The following is a 6,682-nucleotide window of genomic DNA, read 5'->3' on the forward strand; positions in this document are numbered from 1 at the left end:
TGGAGGAGGGCAGGCCAGGAGGAGGATGTGGTAACAGCTGATTCGTCCCCTGAGGTCACACTTTCCAGCAATCAGCTGTTACTGGGGTGGAAGGCAGGAAGTTTCCTTAAAGGCACATTGTTCTGAACACAGGCTCGGAATTCTGGAGTTCCTAGGAACCACAGCAATTAAGCGGCGGTGCCGCTATTTTATACCGAGGAACTGTCTCTCACCCCAGGCTGATCCTTTAGGCTCAGTTACCCTGATACTTAATTGGGAGTCTATGGAAAAGTCACGGATCCCTGTCCACATGTTCCTCTTTTTTGGGTGGGTAGGTGGGGGGTGGTAAATAGCGAAGGGTCCCAGACTTGCCCCTTTAAAAAAGCGGTTCAGTAGCTTTTGCCAAGTCATTGGGTTCCTCTTCGTTTTGCCCATCGCCCGCCCCCCTAGGCTCTGATTGGCCCCTGGGGAAAGGAGCAGCCTCCCCATTGGTCTCTACCTTTGAAATCTCTTCCTAAGCAGGCCTGAGTCAGTGAAAGGCTTCTGGAGGGCGGGACAGAATAGGGGTATTAGGCGGAGGTTGGGGTAGCTTACCAGTTGACACTCTGGCACGACCCCTCCCCTAAGGGTCCGACCACTAGTCTTGCTTCTACCCTCAGGTGAGGACTGTACTATGAATCTTTTGTTGGGAAGCTGCTGCTTGAGAGGCTCGGCCTCCAGGCGACTGGGACGAGACCTACTCTACAAGAAAAGTCTCCTGGTTAGTAAGAGCCCGTCAGGGGAGGGGGACTAGATCTCTCCAGTGAAAGCGGGGACTAGTCGAGGTGGACAGTTTTCCCTCCCCCCAAAAGCCCTCCAGAGTCCTCATCCAATGGCAGAGTCTGCTGGCCGGGAGGCTGATTTCCACCTTCAGTCCACCCACTCTTGCTTCGCCTGCTCCACCTTTCCCTAGAGAGCTATCGCCTCATTCGCAGAGGTCAACGAATCCATTTTGGGGTAGTTTAAAACAAGCACGCACGGCCCCAAGAAGGAGGGGGCTGTAGCCCTTTAAGGACTTAGCCCTTAAAGGCTAAGGAGAGGAGTTTAAAAATGCCAACTCACAGAGCGCACTGGATTCTGGGAACGAGGTGCTAAGACCGAGAACTACATTGACCAGTGTGCACTGCAAACACACACGCCTTTACTTCCTTCTGCTCTTTAGGACTCCGATTTGACGTAGCGCTCCTCAAAGCAAGCTGCCTTAGGCGTAGGGCTCAGCCACACCCTTTCACCTATTGGCGAGCTCGTGAGTTGGTGGGCGTGGCCTAGCCCAGCTCCGCCGGGCAAAGGGGTGGCCTCCTTGCCAATCAGAGCTGAGACGGCCGGAGAGGCGGGACCTGGGCAAAGTGCAGGCGCCCCTGAGTGGGTGTGGTCACGCTGCCCAACAGTGGGCGGTGATTGGCCCTGGGCGGTGCAATCGCAGCTTGTGCGTCACGACGCCGCCAGCTGATCGGAGACTGGAGCCGGTGTGTGCTGGGCGCAGGGAAGACACAGCGCCGCCGGCCGTGGGGAACGGACGCACTGATTTGCTCCCCTACCCTCAGCAGCCCCCCCACCCAGCACCAGGTGGGTGTGAGCTGGGGTCCCCACCGCACAGGAGGGAACCGTGGTAACAGGGTAACAGGGGAAAGTAGGGACCTGGTGGCCACACCCTGCCCTTCCGGGGGAGGGGAGAGGGGGCGGCGGGGGCAGGGGAGCTTTGGGGCAGAGGGGCTTGAACTGACTGGAGGAGTGTGGCAGGAGATTTAAAGAAGGAGCCCGGAACAGCAGTAGTGCCGGAAGGTTTTGCAGACTGTCTAGAAGGGAGACGAGGGGCTGGAGGGCTGGGGGCAGCTAACCTGGGCACCCCCTGGTCGGAGGATACGAGAACTGGCCTCCTAGCTTGGGGAGGGTTTGGACCCGGCGAGTAGCGGGGAGGTAGTTTTCCTTTACTGGCAGTCAGTGGGTCAGGGCCAGTTGAGCGCCCTGGCAGGGAAGGGGTCTCTGGGCGGGCCGGCCCCTCCTCTCGTTCCCTCCTGGGGATGTTATGTAAGGGGGGAGGGGAGAGGAGTAGGGGGCGGCGGTGCGGGGGCCTTATGCAACCCAAAGGTTAGGGTTTCACCGCGGTTGGTGGGGGAAGCGGGCTGGAGGAGGACCTGGAAACTCTAACCCCCCCTCCCCAGCCTAACTGGCCGTCTTGGGCCCAGAGAAGGTCACCTCTGCACCTCCCCCCAGCATGTCCGGTTGTGGGGCCCCTAGCCCAGGCCTGGCCCTGACCGCCTGGGAAGCCGGCTGGCTGGGTGGGGCGCCTGGGTTAGTCATCACTGGGCTCCCTCTCTCCCCACCTCTCGGCCAACTCTTGGCCCCTCCCTATGGCCTCTCGCTAGGCTATCGCCCCCACCTCCCTCCGGCCCTAGTTACAGCCTCCAACTCATTTGGCCTGTCATCCTGGCTGTCAGACTGGGCTAGGAATTGTCAGGGTGCCAAAGGGTTGATGGAGCAGCTGGTCAGAGGGTCAGTGCCCTGGGCCCACCCCGCCCTGCAGCCAAGGGCACCTGCTTGGCACAGACTCTGAGCAGCCGCTGAGTCCTACGGGCTGAACAGAGCTAGCTGGCTCAGACAGAGGAGAGTGGGAAGGAGTTGGACTGGTCACCTGGGGTAAGGAAGATACCACAAAGTTCATGCCTCCCAAGAGGGTTTTGTAATCTGAAAACCTCCCACCCCCACCCTAATCTTTCTTACCCTCTGAGTATAGAAGTCTGAAGGCAAGATCGCCTTGGCCCCTCACACTGGCATGGGCCATGCCCTTGGACTGAGTGTCAGCACAGGACCGCCCTCCCCAGCTCACAGCCCTCTAGCCTGCCACGCCCCCAGCCCCCTCCCTAGGCCATGCTGCAGGGCCCGGCTTTTCCTGCTGATTCATGCGTTGGAACTGTGGGGGCGGGGCTTGGAACTTGGAACAAAGTTCAGACATGGAGGGGCCGGCAGACAGCCTGGAATTCATACCAGATGTACCCGGAATGCGCAAGCGGAATGCCTGGCATTTGAGAGTCTTGGGGAAGCTGCCCATCCACCCTGCCCATACCTCCCTCCCCTCCAGCCTTGGGTCCCCTGTCCTCTCCTCACAGTCCCTGGAGCCTCTGCTGACCTTCCAAACACTTCCTTGCTCTTCCCCAGATGTAGGCCCCCCAAACTCTCCCAGCTGAACTCCTTAGGAACGAGTCAGTTGGGCTGATCACTGAACTCACATTTCTGGACCTAAGGTACAGCTCTTCACCTAGTACCTGGGTGACTGGTGGGATGTGTCCAAGATTCTAAATCCTGCCCTCTCTGAATGCTGAAGAGGCTGGGCCCTCCGTGGATGGGCGGGGGAAGCGGGAGTGAGAGCAGGCCTGGGTCTCTACAGCCTTCACTTCTGGAAAGAGGTGCAAGGAAGTATGTATAGAGCTGCCCCTTGCTTCTCACTGAAGTTAATCGCTATTGCAGGCCCAAGTCAGAGCCAGGAACCCTTTGTGACAAGCTTGAGCGTCTGTTGGAGCTGGACTTTGATGGCCAGTGGGACAGTGTCCCTGTGACATGGCTCTGCTCAGATCCTTCCCATTTTTCTTTCCTTTCCTTTTAGGAGCCTGTCCCTCCCACATCCTCAACTGGCTGAGCCGCAGTAGTTCTTCAGTGGCAAGCTTTATGTCCTGACCCAGCTAAAGCTGCCAGTTGAAGAACTGTTGCCCTCTGCCCCTGGCTTCGAGGAGGAGGAGGAAGAGGAGAAGGAGCTGCTTTCCCCCTCATCTGGAAGGTGACAGAACTGGGGCTGGGAAGGTCGAAACAGTGGGAGTGATGATGATACCTTTCGGGAAGGGGAACCCTGTTCAGTTGGAGACCCTTCCGCCAGATTGGCCCAGCAAGACAGAACAGTTTTAGATAGAGGCCCTAGTTGGATTGGGGGCAAGATGGCTGTGACTACCCCAGGTTAGTTGGTCTGCATCGGTGTGACAAGGGGAAGACAATGGGAGCAAAGAAAACTGCCTACGCCTTTACTCAGATGTCTTTCTTGACCCTCCTTCCTGTCTCCCTTTCTTTCCTACTGCCTCTCCAGGTGAGGTCCAAAGTAAATTTCATCTTCAGGGAAAGGGTCATACCGAAACTCCCATCTGAGTAATCATGTCCATGTTCTTAGCTTTCCCTATATTTCCTCAGACTGGCCTAGACTCTGCATACGGGGATAATCACCTATATGCGGGACCCTTGGACCCCTTGTCTCAGCTTCTCCGCCTGTGAGATGCAGAATCACACAGTTGAGTGTGCAGGGGCGAATCAGAAGCCTACTGTGCGGACTCCGAGCCTGGGCTGTCCTCTCCCTGTGGGTGGGAACAAAACAGCTTTTCACAGAAGCTGTTGCCCCTCCCCCATCCCTCACCAACACAGCCCCAGGAGCTGGGGGTTGGGGGAGGATTAGACGGAGGGGGCTAGGGTTAGACCAATGCTGGGGGCAGGAGGAGCTCAGTCTCTGCCTTGACTTCCCCCCGTGCCAAGGTGGCCCCAGGCTTCCTCTGCCAGCCGAGCCAGGACTGCAGCCCCTGATGGGGTTCCAACTGCTGGTCCTCTGTTTCTTCCCCCATGTTACCTTCCAGGATAATTTGTGCGACTCAGCTTAGGCTTGTGCAGGCAGGAAATGCTCTTCTCCAGCAACCAGGAGAGATGGGGCGTGGGATGTGACCCCCTTTGGGGCATCAAGCTGTGCAAACCTACCACCCCTGGCTCCTGATGCAGTGGAACTCTTGGGGCCCAGGCTCTGGTGTGGTTCAACGGCGGCCCAGTAGTTGTGCCTGAAGGTGGCCAGATTCAGGGGCTGCAGAAAGCTGTCCTGTTGTGGGGCACAAGATGTACAGGTAGCTGGGTCCTATTCTCCATTTATGGGAGAGGTTTAGGGGAGAGTAGATCATTGACCCCACCCTCTGCAGCCTAGGCTGGATGTGTGTGGGACTGCGGTGGAGGGGGTGGGTAGACTGAGTCCACTCATAGGCTGCAACAAAGATTGCTCTGTCCCTGGACATTGCTTCCGTCCTTTCTTCCCCTCTCCGTTTCACTGGCCACAGCGTCTCCCTCCAGCCCTGGGTATGTGGCTCTGCCGTCCTCACCCATCATGGAGCAGAGATGAGGAAGAGCAGCCTGGGAACACGGAGGCAGGCAGAGGACCAGTGAAGGATGAGGCCCGGAGAGCACAGGGCCCTGTCTGGGCACCCCGCAGAGGGGGCCCATAAAGGCCAGGAGCAACCCCGGAGGAGGGAGGACAGCCAGCCTCCATCAAGGACAAGCTCCCAGCCATCAGCTTCATTCACTATTTCTCTCCAGTGTTACTACCTCCCTCTGAGATCTGAGACTGTGTTAAAATGTCCTGTTGCTTCATCCTCCTGCGTGTACCTCCCTACCCTATAGTGTTTATATACAGCAGCTTCAAGGAGCAGGAACCAGCTGTGAAAGGACATGCACAGGAAATTCATAGAAGAAATCCAAATGGATAAAACCATGGAAAACAATGTGTGTTTCGTTAGTAATTAAAGACAAACATAGCTGAAAGCCTTTTTCCCTTTGCAAACTATATTTTAAAAATTTTTTTAAAAGACCCAGTATTGGCAAAGGAGTACTAAAATAACTCTCCCGTACCTTGCATATGGGGGTGCAAATTGGTACGGCCTTCCTGGATGTCAGTTTGGTAGTAGGTGTCAAACACTCAAAGTTTCCGTCGCCTTTGACCTAGTAATTCTACATTTGGGAATGTATCCTAAGAAAATAATTAAAGACTTAGTTACAGGATGCTCACCCCAGCATTGCAGTAGAAAAAAATGAGAAGCAACTGGCTGATTGGGAATTCATTTCTTTTTTGCTGTAATGGAAATTTGCAATGGGGGATTGCTTAAGTAAATCATTGTATATCCATCCAGATGGTGGGAGTACTGCACAGCCATTAGAAGTCATGTAGAAGAACATTTGACTGGAAAGAAAAATGCTCTTTGAATATTAAAAAGGTTATAAAAATAGTGTGTATAATGTGATCTTAACTTTTTTTTTAATATGTGTATACTGTAGATATAAAACAGATAAAGACCAAGGACATCACTCTTAAATGTTAGTAATAGCGATTATCTTTGGATGGTGGAACAAAATCATTGTGATTTTCCTCTTTGGCTTTCTATTATTTTAAAAATTTTTTGCATTGTGTACGGTTCTCATATAATAAATAAAATTTAGAAGAATCAGTGTAATTGTTTGAAAACTTTGGAGAGGTAGGTGTGGAGGAATGAAGGGATGCCCCTACCCCTTGGACGTGATGGGGTTTTGGCGAAGAAAAGGGTTGTGAGAATGTGAAGAACTTCATTCTCCAGGAGTAAGTAGCTGGAATCTACCCTCTCCACCTACGGGAAACAGCTCTCTGAATTGCTGGCTTTCAGCCAGCTGAAGAGGTGTGGCGTGGAGTAAGGAAAACAGTAAAAACCTGTCACTCTTCAGGAGATGGAAGATGGGGGGTGGGGGGAGATTTTATCTCCAGGCTGAAAGGTTCTAGAATCCTATGGGTCTTTGATTTTCTCTTTGACTCTGCCCCCCAACCTGGAGGTGACCCTGCGTGACCTCTCCTTGCCGCCTCATATTGAAAGGGAGAATTCTATTACCCTAACAAGCAGCAAGCCTG

The sequence above is a fragment of the Crocuta crocuta genome, unplaced genomic scaffold (genome assembly GCF_008692635.1).
Source record: "Crocuta crocuta isolate KB4526 unplaced genomic scaffold, BGI_CrCroc_1.0 scaffold149, whole genome shotgun sequence".
Taxonomy (NCBI): domain Eukaryota; kingdom Metazoa; phylum Chordata; class Mammalia; order Carnivora; family Hyaenidae; genus Crocuta; species Crocuta crocuta.